The 21,482-nt window shown below is 38.2% G+C and overlaps 1 protein-coding gene across 4 annotated transcripts in view; it reads right to left on the bottom strand.

The window, feature by feature from the left end:
• LOC134226009 (single-stranded DNA-binding protein 3) overlaps positions 1-21,482 on the bottom strand; it is a 196,968-nt gene that overhangs the window by 130,704 nt on the left and 44,782 nt on the right. For all 4 annotated transcript variants that reach the window (XM_062706519.1, XM_062706520.1, XM_062706521.1 and 1 more), the window contains exon 2: positions 9,547-10,707. The gene's annotated coding sequence lies outside the window, so the exon portion shown is untranslated. The remainder of the gene's footprint in view (positions 1-9,546; positions 10,708-21,482) is intronic.

Genomic DNA, 21,482 nt, shown 5'->3' with positions numbered 1-21,482 from the left:
ACATGGTGCTATCAATTACAAATATATAACGTTTTTTTATATATTTTTCGGAATACTGGCATGTAATGTTCTACAAAGTTGTAGCGCAGCTTATTCCAATAAATTTTGCTGAAGGTTTGCACCTCTTAAGTTAGCTGATTCAGAGCAATTTTAATTACTTGGATTAGGGTGTTTCTTAAAAAAACAGTGTTTTGATCTACTTTTTTGTTTTGATTTTTCAAAAAGGTTATCTTCGGGTGACTTTTAGAGCTCGAAAATACAACTTTTGATGTATAAATAAAAGGTGTATGGAATCAAATTGCATCACTTAGAACTACTCGCCAAAAATAAGTCTATTAACAGATTGTCATGAAATTTTCAGGGACTGAAATACAATATGTAAGCTTGATATATGTATACTTATTTCACCTCAATTCGTTATCGAAATGCTGGAACTTTTTTCTCAAATAAATTCATAATATTTTCCAGCAAACAAATGAATTCATTCTAATGTCGCAGTCGATTATTTGACTCAAATAAGGACAACTTTGCCAAAGAAACAATATTTTTAACGTCTCAAACTATTGCAAAAATCGAAAACAAAGAATCAATAAAGTGCTGCAGTGTGGATCGACCTGAACAATGAGATTGAAGTTCTACCAATATTTGGCGACTATCAGGGATTGAATCCTAAAGAGCAAGAACAAGTCTCTCACTTATCATCTCTGTATACATATACGATATGTAGCAGACCGCGAGACTTTTTTCGCAAGCTGTCATGATAGAGAACTGATTCAGGAGGCTACACCCCATGATAAATTTCTTTTAGAAAGCTCCAAATACGGGGAACACTCTCTGATGATGCATTTCAACTTGTTCTACACAGCTGTGCAGTAACCAACACGAAAAGAGCGAAAACAAAGCGGGAATCACCATTTTTCTGTGGGGGCTGCCTATCCGATTCTGTTTTTTCGCACTTGTATACAAGTGTGATAAATTAGTTATCATGGCTTGTTATGATTCGGAACAGTTTTTCTTTTATCGTTGTTCGTTATCTGTTGAGAGCAATTTCTGCAAACCCTGGCGACTATTAATCCAAAATTATATTTCAGCACTTTTTTGGATTTTTTTGATTTTGGTTTTCAACTATAGAAGTGGTAACACATATGAGGTTTTCGGAAAGCTAGTCTGAAATAAGTCAAAGAATTAAAAATGTTGACGTTATTATTATTGGCCAATAAAAATGTTACCGCGCGAGACCAATACAGCATTTTATGTTCCATAATGCAAAATTGTTCAGTTCATGCGTCTACAAAGCTAAAGTTTTTATTCTAACGTAGCATTTTTGGATCGGTCACGCAATGAATCTCACGCAGTGTAATTAACACATGCTGAAGCCGTCGTACACAAACTTTTATACAATCAACCCAGGAGATGAAATGTTATCGACCTTTGAAAGTAATGCAATTTGATTCCGTACACCCTTTATGCTTTATATCTTTTGCCAATCAAAAGTTATAATCGTTTTTCTGTTAAAATTGCGTTTTTTTCTTCGAAAGATAATAGTTATCTCCTATTGAGGCGAACCAAAAAAAATATTTACATGACATTTGAAAAATCAACTCGTATTCAATATTATGTCAGAAAATTGAGGATATGTTTGTGACAAGTAAAACATAACTTAAAAAAAAAACGATTATAATTTTGTGCTTTAAAAGTCACCAGAAGACGATGAACCTTGATGTAACCTGCACAAATTTATACGATTTTAGATGGACTTGACAGACAATTTAATTAACTGTCCAAAAACATCAGTGGAAGCAATTATTTTTTCATGAAAGTTATCAAAATATCGATTTTTCCAAAAGATAGAAAATTAGGCATTTTTTAAACTTGCGGCAGACTTGATCCCCATATAGGGGGGGATTGATTCCTTTATGAGTTGTACATAATGAGGTTCTTTCAAGTATTATGAAAGGTCAAATTAATTTATTTTCGAATCCTAACAATTCTTTATAGTCCAACGTAAAAACAGTCGTGCGAAAGAGAAATATTTTGTTATTAAGGCATGTATTTTTGTTCTCGAAAAGAGTAACAGTGACAGATAAAATGTCTGCTTTATCAACAAAAGGGGGCATGCTGATCATGATTTATCTATAAGCATTCTATCTAACATTACATTCATTACATAACATTACATAACATTCTGCTCCCTTAAAATACAGTGGTCATATTATGACAACCATGATGTTTCCAAAAGGATCTCTCTCTGTATCTGCTACAATTATGGTACTGAAACTGATTGATCGATACCTTTTGTTGTTGAACACATCTTCGGTGTTTTTAAACCTAATTATCTTGTCTTTAAATTGACAATTGGTAGCGCCTCAAAAGTAAAGGCCAGTGGTAAATTGTAAATAAATTGTTGGATGAGCCTATTGATATTTTTTTTAGGAAGACAGGGCAAGGAGACTGACGATAAAATACAATGAAAATAGTGATTGTACATAAGTAAACTTTCCCTAGTTAAAAGGGAAAGCACAATTGAATAAATGATCGAACGCCCAGTGATTTTTTGAGTATTTTTAAAGCTTCATTTATACTTTCTTTGATTGAAAATCATGTTGAAATCAATTTACTCGTATTTAATAAAACTAATCAAAGTTAAGTAAGTTCAACTACGCTTTGTTCTGGTAAACAAAAAAAGGCTTTTGGTCATTTCAAATCACGCGTATTTTCATATACTTTATAATTTACTTGAATGATCAAATGGAAGAGTAAGTAAATAAATTTATTGGAACTTTTAAACCAGAAACAGATCAACTAGTTACAAGTAATTCAATAATCTAATATGGAATACAACAAACGCCCTAATACAGCAATTTCGAGATCAATTCAGTCCAAACTGTGGAGGATCATTATCCATTTTATGTGATATGAGCAATGATTAATTTATTAAACTTATTCAATTCTGCAATAACAAAACTATGTTCAGTAAAAATTTGACATGTTTTGGTTGGATATATTGAAAGTTATTAAACTTTTTTCCTTTGAAGAAAAAAAAAAGTTTAGGAACGCCAAAAAATAAAACCTCTCTAAAACCCTTATACATAAAATAACTAATATCAAATGTCACTATAATTCAATCATCTGTCTAACAGATCTGTCCACACATATCAGTGGTATAAAAATCTGATTAGATTTCGAGAAAACAGGGGGGATCATGTGTCCCCAGGGATCACGTGTGTCCAGTTTCCTCTACTATTTTTTTAGGGACACCCTATACAGGGAGGTAAAATTGTCTTCAAATAAGCCAACTTTGGAGCCACATGAAAAAGTTTTTTTTTAGAAAAAAAAATTGGAATGAAAGTCGAGTCAAGTACAAGACACTGAAGACGACCACACAGTTGTGGTCGAAATACGTATCTGCAAAGATAACGAAAATTAACTGGTGGAATTAAATGGACAGTACTTAATTCGTCTTAGACGGTTGAACACATTCCACTAAAAGAGCTATATATATTTTTTCTGATATTGGAATGAGTTGCGCTACAACTTTATAGAACATTACATGTCAGTATTCCGTAAAAACAAAAAAAAATATGGTTTTGGCATAAAATGCATCATTCCGCGAAAAAAAATGTATCTTAGGCGATAGTTGGTGGGTGAATTCATAATATATTTTATTGGCAAAAGCTCTATTGACGAGCTCGGTGGTCTAGTGACTACCGCTTCTGCCTTGCATACAGCAGATCGTGGGTTCAACACCTATTAAAAACGAGGTATGGACTACATCACTTTCCTCGATGAATCCTCGATCTATGCTTCAGTTTATCTACCCTATCTAATTACAAAACTTGCTTTCGTGGTACTGTGGGGATGCAGAGGTATTCTCGATCTCTAGTAGCAACAATAACTACTTACTAGCATTCCCTTCCTTTCCCAACTGACTGTAAGGACTTGGGCGGCGCCGTTATTGATCTAGATTTGTGAGCTGCTTATACGTGTACTTCGATAATAGGTGGCAAATCCCAACTTCCATTCACTTGGATCGTAGTGCATTACACACCAGTTCTGATCCATCACGGAGCAGCAACCATCGACAGCCAGTCCAAACTAAGCTAAGCTATGTAGGGTAAGACCAAGGGTAAGACCCCCCTCGCTAAGGCAATACCTATGATAACTTTTTACTTTTCAATGCAATTTATGCAAACTTTGTGTTATTTGGTATGAGCATGAGCATGAGCATGATGACCGTGCATTTCGTAGTTGCTACTCCGTGATCGACCAGAACAATCGCAATTGCACAGGGAACCAATGGATGGAAGCATGGGATTTGCACTCCAACCTCAATGTGCACAGTCCGAAAGCTCTAGTATTTTGGAAGGTCGATAACGGCGCTGGCCACGTCCTCACGGTCATCGGGGATGGGAAGGAATTGATGATGCAGTCACTCGCCCACTGCAAGCCGAGAACACCTCTGCACTCGCCACGAGTTCCTGCGGAATTTTATTGGAATCTGGGGGCTAGGGGTTTTATGGCAGAGGTTCGTCTTGGTTAACGGGTTGCCAATGTGATAGTAATGGAAGGGTGGTGTAGTATTCTAATTCGATGCCGAAACGAACTTTTTCGCTAATTTTGAATTCTAACAGTTACCTGCTAGAACTAATCCAGTTGTAGTTATAGGGGGATAGAAGATAAAAAATGGTATGAAAGCCCATTTCCAGTTCTAGCGATTGCTAAAACATGAGAAATATATGAAAAGATACAAAGTAGGAGAATGGAACGGGCCTGGGATTGAACCCACGACCTCCTGCGTATGAGGCAGAAGCGGTAGCCATATGACCACCAAGCCCGTTTATGCAAACTTTGTGTTATTTGGTAGTCCAAAAAGTCGCAAATGCTTTGCCTGTGAGTAGGCTTATAAAAATATTACAGAGAATACCTAATAAAGCTTTGTTTTCATTATGTAATACAAAAAAACATTCACATTCACATACAGTGGCCGAAACCCCTATAAGCACACTGTATTTTTTCAACAAATACAAGTAAATACCGTTATTAAGCTAGTTTTTACAATGCCGATACTTTCATCGCAATACGTTTTATGAAATGTACTGTGGAAAAAAAATATTTTTTTCATACTATTGATTATATGATGAAATTTAATAGTTTTGATGAGAAATTCCTATAAGCGCATTAGTATTTTTTGTTTTGTACGCACGCATAGAATTAAAACTTGCCAGTTTCCTAATTTACAATCATAGTGTATATAAGAGAAATGTAAACAATACCTTTTTGAACTCCGATAGAGTATTTTTTCAAGATGCCGAAAGGAAAGTTCTTGGACGAGCTGGAGCGAAGATTAATCCTTGAATTTAAGGATATCGGGTTGAGTAACCGGGCAATATCAAAGAGGATCGGTAGAGGAGAAACAGTTGTGCGTAATTTTTTGAAGAAAGGTGATAAATATGGCACCCGGAAGAAAAATAAGGGAAATTCGAAAATAACCTATTGAGATCGAAATCGTATAATGCAGCTTGATGAATCCGGAAAGCTTAATTCTTCAGGGACTAAGAGGAACTCAAGCTCCCGATAACAACAAGGCGTGTTTCTCAAATTTTACGAGGATCTGGACATATGGTGTACACTAAAAAAGCCAAAAAACCCAATCTTACGCCAGCGCACATTCAAGCGAGGTTGGATTTTGCTAAAAGGCACATGGCGTGGACCGAGGAATGGAACAGCGTCATATTTTCTGATGAAAAGAAGTTTAACCTCGATGGTCCGGACTGCTGTGCGTATTATTGGCATGACCTGCGAAAAAATCCCGTGGTAAAACTAAGGCGACATTTCGGAGGTGGTAGTCTTATGGTGTGGGCGGCATTCTCACCCAAAGGAAAAACGAATATTGCTACCATTTCCACCATAATGAAGTCGGGCAACTATATTGAACCGGTACCGTTCATAGAGGATGTAATTGACAATGACTTCATTTTCCAGCAGGATAACGCTGCAATTCAAGTGACCAAGGTGTCCAAACAATGGTTTTCAGAGCGGGACATAACCCTTTTGGAGTGGCCAGCGCGGAGTCCGGATCTCAATCCCATTGAGAATCTTTGGGGAATCTTGGCCAGACGGGTTTACAGTGGAGGACGGCAGTTTGGAACAGTTCGGGAGCTACAAGTGGCTGTAAGGGAAGAATGGCAAAAAAATCCTTTGAAAATGTTACAAAACCTTGTCGATTCGATGCCAAAACGTATTTGTGAAACAATTCTGAAAAATGGTAATCAAACAAAGTACTGAAGTTCATTTATTATTGTTAATATGAATTAAAATCAATAACAATAAAGTTGCCCTTATATGAATTTCCACCCCTAAAATATGTATTTAACTGTTAATTTGAAATCCATTTATTATATGAGAGTATCAACTAATATAAATCAAACATTTATCGGATTTCTAATGAAGGATTTAATGAAATGCACTATTTTCCTTTTTAATTATAATTTCCACTGAAAAATATACATGCGCTAATAGGAATTTCTGGCACTGTAGTACGATGGTTTTACAAATATTTAAAGGTACCCACTGATTTTTACCCTTATAATTAGTTCTAGTTTTTAAAGAATCAAGGGGGGGGGTGTTTTGGCCAGGTGAGGCGCATTATACTGCCTTACCCTATCTGAAATTAGGCTGTTTGTCATTTTTTAATGTGATCTTAAATCGCCCTTTTCAGTTTCTAGATTGTTTTTTGCAAATTTAAGATCCGCAAACTAGTTTTTGCAAGTTTAAGATCCACAAATAAATTGTAAACGAAAATTAACATTACAGCATTGTTTTATATTTACGCGATTGTACACGAATTGGAAAACGATTGGAAAAGCAATTAACACTTCGTGTCATGTAATTTCGCATGACTACATTTCCAATCCATGTAAATTTGATATATCACGCATTTTCGCGTTTATTTTCATGCTCCAGATATGTGCATGAAAATTAACGTTAATTTCTAACAATATTAACAATATTGAAACTGAGTGGGCCTTTCTGTCGTAGTATTTATCGGGTGATTACTCGGTCGTCAAAGCATATCAAAATGAATATACCAATTATATCAATGGTTGTTATTTAAAACAAAGTGTGTTTTAAATAAGATAAATCAATAAAAATGTATTTCATATCAAAATAATAACGACATTAGTTTTGCTTTTTTTCGAAACTGTCTACATTTTTTTTATTGGTCAAAAATGAAGATAACCACCTTCAGTATAACTTTAACCACATTCAATATACACCTAGCTGGAAGAAAGTTAATTCTCGACATTACACTCAAAATAATTTTCACTCAAAAGCTAGTTGGAAACATATAAATATTTTCCATTTAGTTTCAGATGTAAAAGTTAAAAGAGTCATTAGCAGGGTTTGCAGAAAACGCTCTCAATAAAAAACGAACATCGATAAAAGAAAGGCAAAAACTGTTACGAATCATAACAAGTCATGATATCAATTGCGCCATGATTCGCTAATTTTGTGTTGCGGACCGCACAGCTGTGTAGAACAAGTTGAAATGCCTCATCAGAACCAGTGCTTCCCGCGTTTGGAGCTTTTTAAAAGAAATTTATCATAGGGTACAGCCTCCCGAGTCAGTTCTTTATCATGACAGCTTACGAAAAAAGTCTCTCGCGGTATGCTACATATCGTATATGTATACAGAGACTATGAGTGAGAGACTTTTTAATTCTCTTTTGGATTCAAACCCTGATCATTAGCGATGGCACAAGTAGGAGAGGGACGAGCCTGGAATTGATCCCACGACTTCCTGCTTATAAGGCAGAAGCGGTAGCACTAGACCATCGAGCTCGTCAATTTTAGTTATTTTCTGTTTGGCCATGTACATAAATTTTAAGTGAAACTTTAATAAAATCTTTTCTATGGTATCCCTATATTAGTGATGTTCCGTTCACTATAAGCGGACAAGGTCAAAAAATGTAGTAGAAAAATAATTCATACTCGAACATTTTGTTTCACAAATTGCATTTACGAAATGTCTCATTAGCAATAGTTGATAAACATACATTTCATTCTGAAAACCCCACTCATATGCTTTTAATACATTCATTTCGAGTATAATTCACTTGAAGAGTATATAGATATTATTTTCTCCCGTTTTAGTGTGGATTTCGCTAGTTAGTTAGTTCGAGTTAGTTTTATTTGATTAAAGTAAGTGCGATGAAAGTTTAAAATTTTAAAGACTACATGACTTTTTATAGTGGAATTAAAGTGGGGATTTTTTTTGAGTGCATGGATATGAATCCATCGTTTGTGGCGTGCCGGGGTTTTGATTCATAATGTAGGTAGGCAATTACCTTTGAAGTAGATTTTTGGACGTAGACGTTTGTTACAATGTTGAGTTAAAGGTATCAGCCTCTGTTATAATCATGTTACGGCTACAGGGATTTTTATTATATTTTTTTGTTATTTCAACAACTAACCAGACAAATTGATAACAAATTTTGTTACAATACTTTTCTGAAATAAATAACTCCTCTCGTTATAACATTGTTATGCATTTTTGGTCAGGTAAAACGCACTCATGAGTTCGAATTACTTCATGGGACATCATTACTCTCTTTACTCAAAATTACCATTAGTTTAGAACATACATTTGAAGAACTTCAAGATCAACATTCACGGTAAGTATCGAGTACTGTCGAGTCTGTTCTGGTCGAGCAAATGTTACTATAATCATTAATCATTCCAATGTATCGATTTTCATGCGACACTTCACAAATATAACAAGCTAATATTGAGAACAAACATTAAAAAAAAGGGTAAGTAAATTAGCTTATATTTCCTAAAATAAACCTTCTTACAAGGCAGATTCACTTTTTGTTTTGCAGTGGACTATACGTGGAGGCGCGTGGTACATGGTAGATTAGTAACAGAAATTGAAGTTTTCCATTCTTTTGTGTTTGTTGTTTCAATAATTTATCTTATATTTATCTAATTAGTAGTAGAGTAGGGGATATTTGTGGGACACTCTTAAAAGTAAAAGATTTGGTTATATTTTTTAGACAACTTCTATAGTGGTTGCAGCCTTTAATTTTTTTTTACTGAGTTGGGGCTATGATATAATGAGAATTGATATTGTTTTAGGTACGTTACTAACAGCTACAACAAGAAAAACAATGTTCTTAGCACACAATGTGATGATAATTTGATTTATTTGATTCAAAGCAAATTCAATGTTGTGCATTATTTTGAGGTGAAAAGTAAACCACATCTGAACCTGAACGATTATCAGCCAACTGTGCGACATTGTGGCCGGAAGCGAATATCAATACTCATACACTGAAACAAATTCAGAGTGACGAGTCTGCGACTTGACTCCCTCACTCCATCCTCAAGTTGGCCAAGGTTTCCTTCACGAAACAATAAAATGACATGAAAGCAGTATTGAACTCAAGCAACACCAAACTGTCTCTGAAAACTGCTAGAACTTAGTTGTCAATTGCACAGACGATAGTCGATTTTTCCCCAAACAATGACGTATAAGATACTCACACATATTTCACTTTGTTGTAATCATTGCGCTGAAAATCCACCACTATTTGTTTGTTTTACTAATGCAATCCCGGCGAACCTCGCGTTTTAGGAGGTCATTATATTTTCGATCACGATCTTGAGCTTCCCCGCACAGGGGGGATAGGCACCCGATCACCACACACAAAAATCACCCAAATCGATCGCCCCTCGGTAATCCACTCTCGTTTTACGTGAGTTTTGTTTGCCACCCGTGCACATCCGAAATAATACCGATATTTTTTTTTTACGTACAATATCACACTCTTCTTTTTGCTACCAGTTTGCGACTGGAGGTCGACAGCTTAGCGACTATAGCGGCGACGACGACGACACGGTTGCGACTACGACGCGTGTACGCTTCACTCCTTCGATTTGCTGCTGCACGGTTTCTTGCGCGAGATGCGTTTGCCTCTGCTACTGATTATCCACTGAAAAAATGAAGCCTCACTTCACAGTCGACAAAACAGCTCGCCTCGCTGCTGCTGCTGCTGGCTCACGCACACCATCACAGCACGCGTCGTCGTTGTCGCTAGCGATCTCCTCGGACACACGCGCGCACAACTACGCACGGCACTGAATTTCATTTCCCCTTGACACCCGGAGCCTTCACCCACCCACAGTTAACAGGACCAACGACTGCACCGCACCGAATGTTGGGCAATTTTCCTCCAACAGCGAGGGGGGTTATGCTTCTTGTTTTCCACCTTACACTTCCACCCAAGCAGCGATAATCATTGCGGTTCCCACCATTTCACATACACATGCGCAAAACGACCGGGTTGCCACCACTACGAGCTGTGCCGGGCGCGTTCAACTCATACCAGTCACCCCTTGGTTGGCAATGTACTCTCTGCCTGCTACCATACACCGCCACAGTAGTGCGCCAGTTCCAACTGCTATAGTGTTGCCGTCGTTGTCGTCGTCCCAGGCAGGGCCTTCACCAGCGAATGACCCCCTTGATGATTGTGTCTATTTGTCTCGTTGCGATATCACTCCGCACACCACTCCGGGTCCTTTATAAAGGCGGATATATTCGTACGGTGAGGATGATGGTTACGGAGTCGTCTCCTTACCATGGGCCTTTTCGGATTCAGATGGTTCACGGTGTGAGGTGATCATTTCTTCTCCACCTCTTTCTACCTACAAAAAAAAATGAGGAATCATAAGAGAAGAAAAACCAAGTCAGTCAAGCATAGGCGTCACAAGGATTGGAGAATGAGAATAAAAAATATTTGCAATATCTAAATATAGTGTCTCTGTCGTTACATTCATGCTTATAGCAGACAGAGCTATGTATGATTGAACGATTCAAAAACATTCATAATGGTTAAAATCAATTTCCATGACAAAAACTTGTGCAATTTCAAACCAAATTAGTTGAGTAATTGAGCTCCTTCATTTGAAAGATTTGTTTTCTTTATCAAGGGCAGCTCAATTACAGTCAAATGCTCATGAGTCCTTCAATATCGACTCATAGAGGTAATTCATTTTGATATTTTTACTCTGAAACAAAGATAAAGCTGTTCATTCAAATCATTATGGAAAATTACCATGTCGAACAAAAAAATAGATTATAACAAGGATTATAATCTATTACAGTAGAGAAAACCAATACACCAATTTAAAAGTTTTTAGATTTCTTTTTAATTTTAACCGATTGAGTAAACCTTTGCAGCATAACATTGAATTTATTCAAACTGCCCCACCTCTAGCTGAACCAACTGACTGCAACCATGAACCCATGAGGGAGACATAATAAGTTGAAGCAGCAAGAACAGGCAGCATTCGCACACCGACGTATACGAGAGATCATTAAATGATATATAAATGGGAAATGGAAGAAATGGAAACAAAAAAAAAGTACGTTCAATAAGCGCACGCGGAAAAGACAACAACGAGACTCCGGCCGGGAGGACGGAAAAGAAGAATCCCTCTCTGCAGCCTGGCTGGCCATCCGAGCGATAGACAGCGTAGAGAATGGGAAAAAAGTGGAAGTTCGTACCGGTACATGACTTGATCACAGTTCGCTAGTCAAACGTTTGCTGGAATAGTTTAGATACGTGATGTTAGGTTGAGATTAAGTATGATTCAATATCGATGTTTTTTGTGTCGGTCTAATAGAATGATTTAATACAGTGTAAGTCTATACTTCTCAAGAATATTAAGGAGGATAGGTTTATTTTGCTCTGCACAACTTTGTTATTTATCCTATTACAAACTCAATTGGCCGCAAACTGGAGGTATGGTCGTCAGAATAAAATAGGTTTCAAATTCAATGGAAGTACTGATATATTTATTAATTTCATCTCATGGAAAATGGTTATTTTCAAGGAGAGTTAAATCTTATGAACTTCAATCTAATGATCAGCTTACTTAGCCTCCCAGTGTTATATGTGCGTCAAGTTGAATCTTTGGTTCATTTGAACAGCTTTATCTTAAAAGCTTCTTCATTTAGTTATTGGGTTGTTCATTATCGATTAACATTACATTCCTTATCAAAAATATGGCCATCTGACAATTTTTTTTTTCAAACCGAGGTTTTCACCGTCAAGGAAAAACTAATATGCAGCACAAACGATATACCATGCGCCTCCACCAAAATATTGGTGCGTTGGGCTTGAGTGGTGGGCCACTACGAATAGCAGGCATTTGCAACCATGAGTTTGCTCCGGCTACAGACCGTCACAAGACTGATGATCGAAAAGTTAAGGTGCTGCAAAACATAGGGAGTGAGTGCTAGTAATGGACCCATTTACTAGTGGAATTTACTTCAGTCGCTCCGCTAGAGCGAACCTCTTGACAAATTGTCGTTCTTCATTATCAGATGACGATGAAATGATCATTTTCACTACTAAAATAAGCATTTTAAAATGATGTAGCAAGAATGCCTATTATGGACACCTCCGGGTCCATAATACGTAACGTCGAGTTTGTTTATATACGTATTATGGTCCCACCATTTGATTTATATGTTCCATTTTTACATGTTCCTTGTGCCTATTTTGGACTCACCCTTGCGTACTAGTAATGAACCCTTTGGCGTATTTACATTTATTAATTAGTAAACAAACTAAATTCCTGTTTCCCAGTCCATAATAATTGTATGGAACTGCTGTCCTTATATATGAAATAACTTCATCCTACGGAAGATTGCAGGAAATCGTCGATCCCCGCGGTTTATTTGGGAGTTTGTTCGGGGGGTCCATTACTAGCACGCTAGCCGATGTGCTCAAGGACCGTGGATTCGGCATCGTAGCGCTGCAGGAGGTTTGTTGGAGGTAATCATACAATTTACCAGAGCTGCGGCAACACCCTTGAGCTGGGAACAGATTTCATAGTGATAGGCGATATGCAAAGGCGCGTGACCGGCCGATCAATGAGAGAATCTGCAGGTTGAGGATCAAAGGCCGGTTCTTCAAATTCAGCATAATCAACGTCCATAGCCCACACTCCGGAAGCACTGATGATTATAAGGACGCATCCTACGCGCAGATAGAACGTGAGTACGATAGCTACCCAAGCCACGACGTCAAAATCATCATAAGAGATTTGAACACACAGGTTGGCCAAGAGGAGGAGTTTAGACCGGCTATAGGGAAGCTCAGCGCTCACCGACTGACGAACGAAAACGAACTACGAATAATTGATTTCGCCGCCTCCAAGAATATGGCCATTCGTAGCACCTACTTCCAACACAGCTTCCCGTTACACCTGGAGATCGCCACTGCAGACAAAATCAAACATCGACTCTGACCACTATCTGGTGATGGTTAAACTATCCCCCTCTTGAGGACTGCTGGAATACAGGCAAAGCAGCCATTAACAACGCAGCGGTGAACAATGTCGGATATATGGGACGAAGTCGACGGAACGATTGGTTCAACGAAAGTGCAGACAGATTCTGGAGGAGAAGGACGCAGCGGAGGAGAAACACGCAAGTTCTATCAGAAGCTCAACGCATCCCGCAAAGGCTTCGTGTCGCGAGCCGAAATGTGCCGGGATAAGGATAGGAGCATCTATACGGACGAACGTGTGGTGATCGAAAGCAGCACTACGAGGAACATTTGAATGGCGCTGAGAGTACAGGCAGTGAAAGTCAAGGTAGCGGAGGAGATGACTACGTCAGTACAGCGGACGATGGTAGCCAACCAGTCAACCAGAGAAGTTAAGGATGCCATCCAACAGCAAAAGACCAATAAAGCAGCTTGTAAGGATGGTATCGGAGCTGAGCTCATCAAGATGGGCCCGGAAAAGCTAGCCACTTGCCTGCACAAATTAATAGTCAGAATCTGGGAAACTGAACAGCTACCGGAGGAGTGGAAGGAAGGTTTACATGCCCCATCTACGAGAAAGGCGACAAGCTGGAGTGTGGGAACTTTCGAGAGATCACCATCCCTAATGCAGCCTACAAAGTGATATCCCAGATCATCTTCCGTCGTCTATCACCATTAGTGAATGAGTTCATGGGAAGTTATCAAACCGGCTTTGTTGACGGCCGCTCGACAACGGACCAGATCCTTACTGAAAGGCAAATCCTTCAAAAATGCCGTGAATACCAAGTCCCAACGCACCATCTGTTCGTTGATTTCAAGGCGACATACGACAGTATAGATCACGTAGAGCTATGGAAAATTATGGACGAGAACAGTTTCCCTGGGAAGCTTACCAGACTAATCGAAGCAACGGTGAATGGTGTGCGTGTGCAAAACTGTGTGAAGATTTCGGGCGAACACTCCAGTTCGTTCGAATCGCGCCGGGGACTAAGACAAGGTGATGGACTATCGTGCCTGTTGTTCAACATTGCGCTAGAAGGTGTCATACGGAGAGCTGGGTGTAACAGCCGGGGTACGATTTTCAACAGATCCAGTCAATTTATATGTTTCGCGGATGGCATGGGCATTGTCGGCCGAACATTTGCAAAGGTGGCAGAACTGTACACCCACCTGAAACATGAAGCAACAAAAGTTCGACTGGTGGTGAATGTATCGAAGACAAAGTGCATGCTAGTGGGCGGAATCGAACCTGGGAAGCAGTGTTACGATAGTCGGGGATACCTTCGAGGTGGTCGAGGAATTCGTCTATCTTGGATCCTTGCTTATGGCTGATAACAATGCTAGTCCTAAAATACGAAGGCGCATTATCTGTGGAAGTCGGGTCTGCTACGGGCTCCAGAAGAAACAGCGGTCAAAAAAGATTCACCACCGCACCAAATGTGTCATGTACAAGACGCAAATAAGACCGCTAGTCCTTTACGGACATGAAACATGAACAATGCTCGTGGAGGACTTGCAAGCACTCGGAGTATTCGAGAGACGGGTGCTTAGGACCATCTTTGGCGGTGTGCAAGAAGACGGTGTGTGGCGGCGAACCCAGTATCCAGAAGGTAGCTATAGCCGGAAGGGTACGATGGGCAGGGCATGTTGCAAGAATTCCGGACAGCAACCCTGCAAAGAAGGTATTTGCTTCCGATCCGGCAGGTACGAGACGGCGTGGAGCGCAGCGAGCGAGATGGGCAAAACCGACTTGGCGAGCGTGGGGCGTGTTCGGGGATGGAGAGATGCGGCCTCGAACCGTGTATTGTGGCGTCAAATTCTTGATTCAGTGTTATCTGTTTAGATGTAGAATAAATAAATGAATGAATCGATAGGACGTGTTCATGTTCTTTTTAATTCCTTAAAATTTGCAAGTCCGAAAAGCAATGTCATATATGTAGTAAACGTCACCACAGCTACTAACAGTCGAAGATCCTAAGAAGCCTGTTGAATGTGACCAACCGAAGAACCCAGAACGATTATCGACTAATGAAGCCGAGCCGGAAAAACAATGGAACAACGCACAATCAGTTGCTGCACAAAAGCTCAAATCGTCTCGAAGCATATTTCCTTATCAATTGCGAAGGTTCTAGTGAGCGGATCTCGGAATACAACTATGACATGCAGAGCCCTATTGGATTTTTGCTCGGAGTCGAATCTAATAACGGAAAAGTTAGCTTCAAGAGTGTTTACGACTCTCGGACATAGATTCACCGATTGTTATCTGTTGTCTAAATGAAATGGCAACGAGCACTGAACGAGAAAGGCACTATTGCCGCTAGGGTGATTAATCAGGATTATTTTGACTGTGATGCATATCAATAAAACGTTAATCAATGAAAAATTGAAAACCGTTTACCTAAAGTGCTATTTTAGACCTTTCTTATGTGATTTTTTTCAACATCCTCCTTAATGCACCGAGGGAGGCATCATCACTGCTAGGTGAATTGATTTGAATTTTTAATGTCTCCTGGCTATTAGAATGAATTAACTATTCCTTGTCTTTAAATCTGGGTGGTTTTTATTCATGTTTCTTTATTTTTAGCTAAGTTTTCAAGGGTGCCCACAACCGAACCACGAAATGAAAATGTCCAAAAATGTAAAATTTACTAAACTGTCAATATTTTTTTTCCAAATCGATGAAATCATACTAATTTCTTTGCTAGTAGTAAGGTTATACGTTTAGCTTTCCATTGCTATGCAAATGTCGGCATAAGATCAACCAGGGCCAAAGTTATGGACCAAACAAAAAAGGGTGCCCACAACCGAACCTCCTCCCCTATTTATAAAACTCTTCTAAAAAATCTAAAAGCTAATTAAAGATTCTAATTCTAAACTCTAAAATCCATTCAAAAATAGATAGCAGTAAGCGTCGGACTTACTGTGTAATGAACACATAGTTTAGATTTAAAATTTTCCGAATTCGGTAGGAAATTTTTGAATAATCTGCTTTTTGTATTTTTGAGGTGAATTCTAAAAAAATCTTCGTATATTTTTCTGTGCTTTTTTAAATATTAGCTTTTCCTTCATGCAACATCAAAACGCCAATATAGCAACAATATGAAACAAATGTGTGAAAAATGACTATTTGCAAAATCTTTCTGTCCCGCTCTAGGCGACAACTGCCAAGATTCCAAAAATAGTTTCGCTCTAAAAATAGATAAGAAATTCCACAAACAATGATGATTATTTGAAATATGACTGAAATATATTTTTGTAAAGGTAAAGTACAGTTAAATAGCTTTTTTTTTGCTACACAAGACGTTGAAGGTTTTATAAACCAAACCGGGCACCAATCAGCAAATATTCAGTTTTTCAAATTTCAAATTACAAATCTTATAAATAAATGTCCTTCTACTCTGCCGTTGAGGATATTCCGAAATAGCTATACGCAGGATGATCCAAAATTTCCTTTTTAATGACGAACAAAATATCATAGAACCAATGAAATTAATTTCTATAAAACTAGAGTTTGAACACCAAAATGCTAAACCAATATCTATGGATTGAAACCGACGTTTTGCACCGTGTTCAAAGCGTCGCTCATAGCCGTGCTGAAAACATACTAGCGCCGCTGTGAGTGCAGTAGGTACAAAATATGAGCATCCATCCAGAGCTTGAGTTCTTGTTCATTTTTACGAGTGCACGTTTGAGCCCGAGGCGAATGTTCTTTCAAGTGCGGCAGTATGGATAATCTGGGTTGGGTTGCTTTCCATTTTGAAGTTCTTCTAAATCGGTATAGATTTTGATAAATCGAAATTTTCTACATTTTAAATTACAGCATTTGTACTTCTGTTGACCTAGCAAAAAATGGGGATCTCTAGAAACATAACAAATTAGCAAACTATAGGAAACTAGATGAAGTGGATAAGACAACCGTATAAGAATTGTAAAAATCGCTTGGAAGACGCCCGGGAACCTGTTGTTTGAAATCATAATTCGCTGATCGCTGTGGTCGATATGTTAATTAAAAACATACAGTAAGGTTCAGGTTTCCTGTAATATATTTCCCATACTAAAGCTTGTACACTTAGTCATTCATTTAATAAAACGGATGTCATGAAATTTGCATAAAAATTTTAGTCACAAGATTAATCAACGCACAAATGTACCATGCGTCTCCATTTGATTTTATGCTGCTGAACAGTTTTCAAAATCTCCGCCATTCGTTTTCCTGGGATGCCCATTTTTGCCTGAAAAAAATCTCATGGGGACATTCAGATATAGTCAGTTTTGGAATGATCGCCTTTCCACTTTGTGACTGAAGAATCTCAGAATTTTCCCAATCAATCTACAAACGCCAGTAACCAATCGATTTATGAGGTCGAGATCTACAAATGCAACACATGAGCATCCCGGATACAAATGTACTGTTGACCAGTGTAATAAATTGAGCGGGGCTGCAGCTTGTAGACTGGTCATGGCGAATAGCAGACATTTGCAACTGATGTATACCCACCACAAGTTTTCTGCTTCTGCACACCATGACAAGAATGATTCTCGAAAAGTTGAGGTTCCCCACAACATACCGTGCAAACTCGAACTTTAGACGCTTAAGCACTATCTGATATACAATGAGTCTGTTTACTCACATTTTAAATTACACCGTTTGCAATCACTAAGTATAGTATTCATTTTTGAACTACGTATTTAATACATGCAAGATATTGCGAAGAATAATTGCAATATATGAAAATGTTCGGCTTCTGTTCGATTCAAACCTCGGACAGAAGCTGGCATTGGATTCATATTTTGAACAAATATTCAAACTTCGGACACCTTGTTACACAGTACCGGCAAGAATAATTGCAAAAAATTCTCACTGCACAGCTCAGACTGTCTTTAAGAAATGTCAAAAAGTTTTTTTTTTTCAATAAAAATATATATTAAGTACTATTGTTAATTAGTTAAGACGGTCTACAAATGTTTGACGACAATAAATACAAATAATTTCTTCGCATTATTTTAACATGTCTTACCAGATTGTAACTATACTAAAACAAATTTAAACTACCGTTCCGACTCAAATCCCGAACAAGGCTCATATTCCGAACACTGGCGTTTTAGCACCCTCAAACAAAGAATTTCCTCGTTTTGTGGAAGCTGATATATCTCCACTGGCTCAGCTTCCACACTGATATTCTTTCCTCCCCCTTCATACGGGACTTTGGCAGAAGGAAGGTCGTGCAATATGTGCCTTTACAAATATTGTCCTTCGCTTGCTTTTAAATCGACTTCTATAAAAACATTCTTCATGCCTGCCGTATCCTAACGGAACTATCAATTCTATACTTTCGCCTCTAATGCTATCATGAACATGTACGTCCAAGTTTGGAAGATGATATTAGTATTTCCATATCATTGTAAATCGTTTAACTTCACGTAGAAGTAACACACACGAAATCATTAATTCAGATTTCTAAGATTTTTACTTTATCCAAAGTACGACAAATCAACTCAGCCATTATTGACTTTGAAGGATGCCTGGATTTTTGAAAGTAACGGAAACTGTATGGCTTGTCAAAATTATTATCGAACCCGAATTAGGATGGACAGACTTTCCTTCCGGTTGAAGAATGGCGGCATGATTTCCAGAATCTTCGGTTGAAAGAACGTCAGGACACGACCGGCAGTTCGACAGAAAATAGGATTTATGAACTCAAGTCTTCATGAAGGTTGTTTGCATAGCTTTCTGATGGATTGAGAGGCAAGTTGCTTTTTCAACTTAAACATTTTTTTTCTTTTTCAACACTGGTAAGAGCCCAAGCCACCGTTAGCGTGCTTTATTGACAAGCCTCCTGGAATCTGAAACAAATTTTACTCGCGTTTTCAAGGAAATTGAAAACGCGAGTGAAATTTGTTTTGGATTTCGGAAGGTTTATCCTTATCGTCGATTTGTTGGTTGGTCCTTGTTCCTTCACGCTTCACCTCACCGTAAGATATTCGTCAAATTCGTTAGGATAAACGAACAATTTAATTCACACGTAACTGTGCCATTTGGCACCACCATTAGAGAGTTTTGTCCCAGGCCTATTTTCAAAAGATATTTTGAATGTTTTAGAAAGTCACACAAACCTTGCTGTTTTGAGTAGGATATCATTTGGAACTGTAACTTGTTTTGTAAATTTATCATCTGCACGTTGAAACCGTTCGATATTCTGGTTTATATTGCTAAAAACCAGATAATGGTAGCCTTGGAATTCGTTGACCTGCTTCATAATGATACGGAGCGTGATAATATGGTCTACATAGGATCCCCCGGCATGGAATCCGGCTTCCTTCCGCCGGAGAGTCACATAGATCTTCTCTTGAATTCGGGCTAGAATAACTTTGCAAAGGACTTTGAGAACGGTATACAGTAACTTAATGCTTCATCAGTCAAGTCACCTTTTTGTGCACCGTCACTATGATACCACGCATTCAGTCTACTGGTAAGCTGTTGAGCGGATATCAAGGGGTCAGCTTCGAGCATCTCGGCTGATATGCGACCGATCTCTGGAGCTTTGTTCGATCTCATGCTTTGGCACTTGAAAAAGCTGTTCGAAATGCTCGAGCTCGATGCGAATGCCTCGGTTGCTGCGGCTCTATCTCCTTCATCGGCGAGATAGAGTCCACCCACGCCCGCTTGACCCAGTCGATGACCCATTTCGACGAGCGTTTCACAGCATTTCTCAAATAGGCAATACTATCTTGCTAACATGTGGTAAACCAACAGTATTTGAATTTGTTGGGGCGATTTACAGACAATTTACAAAATCAACGAAAATGCGAATGTTACATTTATGCGATTAGGGGCCATACAGCCACCGCTATTTGCCAGAACAGACCCTAATGGAGCCGCACCTCGTTGACGAGCAGAGGCTCGATCAGTCAGGTCAAATTTATTTAAAGTCCCACTCCGTTTCGTAGCTCATCTTCTCCATAGAAGTAAGTTATCAGTAAGACATGTTTTATTCAAACGCTTGGTAGCCACAGCTTTCACTTTGTACCTTTATAACTTACTGTTATTTCTCTACTGCAAAATCAACTACACAAACCATTATCGTAAATATTCCTGAAGGAATTAGATAACATCTAACACGATATGAAATATATATTTTTGCCTTTCGCATATACTAAGTATACGTAAAGGCTATAGGATCACTCCAAAACCGAACTTTTGATAGAAAGCTCGGAGACCCATAGTGTTATATACCAATCGACTCAGCTCGACGAATTGAGGTGATGTCTGTATGTGTGTGTACAAAAATGTGAGACAAACTTTTTAATACTCAGCATTATCCGATTTGCACGCAACAAGTTGCAGTCGACGCGGATTGCGGTCTAGTTGTTTCCTATTGAAAATTGGCCCGATCTGCGTTCCAAAGTTATTGAAAAAAAAACATTGTTTTTCTGCTAAGGGAAAAAAATTCAAAAACAAAGAAAAATTTTTTTTTTCGAAGATTGCAGCAATGCATTCAAATGACCGCAATTGCATATGAATTGATGGAAAAAGTAAAACCTATACCCCCAATGTGCTATTTCGACGTCTCTTATGTGTTCTTCTTATTTTTTATAATGAGCGAGAAAGGCATCATCCCCGCTAAGTGGATTATTCTGGGTTTTTAAATAATAATTAACGCCAAGTCGATGTATTCGTTATGTTTGCTTCTATTATACAAGGTTTATACTGAGAGATAATATGCACTACTCTACTTTACAACTCTTCAAAAATATTTTGTTCATGATATTTTTACGAATTGATGACCGTTTCATTTCTGGCTGATGAAGATTCGACTGTAATTTCTTCTGTATTTTATTTATATTTTTGTTGCTTTAATATATCTAAAAATAAGTTCATATTACGAGTATTGTATATTACATAGTATATTCATTATATAATTAAACCCTACTCATATAATTTGTATATATTAATGTTTTCCATTTTACTATCACCTTCGTCTGAGGAAACTGTTTCAGTTCCATGCGCTTTCTTAAGCACATGCTAGGACAATTCTAAAATAAAAGCACGTAAGGACATGACCAGGTTTGTGGGGGAAAATCGGGTCTATGTAATTGTAGATTATGACAGCATCTACTATGACCGTGGATATGTTTAGTTCT

This window comes from Armigeres subalbatus, chromosome 3 (assembly GCF_024139115.2).
Source record: "Armigeres subalbatus isolate Guangzhou_Male chromosome 3, GZ_Asu_2, whole genome shotgun sequence".
Taxonomy (NCBI): Eukaryota; Metazoa; Arthropoda; class Insecta; order Diptera; family Culicidae; genus Armigeres; species Armigeres subalbatus.
Note: the sequence above shows the minus strand (reverse complement) of the source record. Positions and strands in the feature narration are given on the sequence as shown.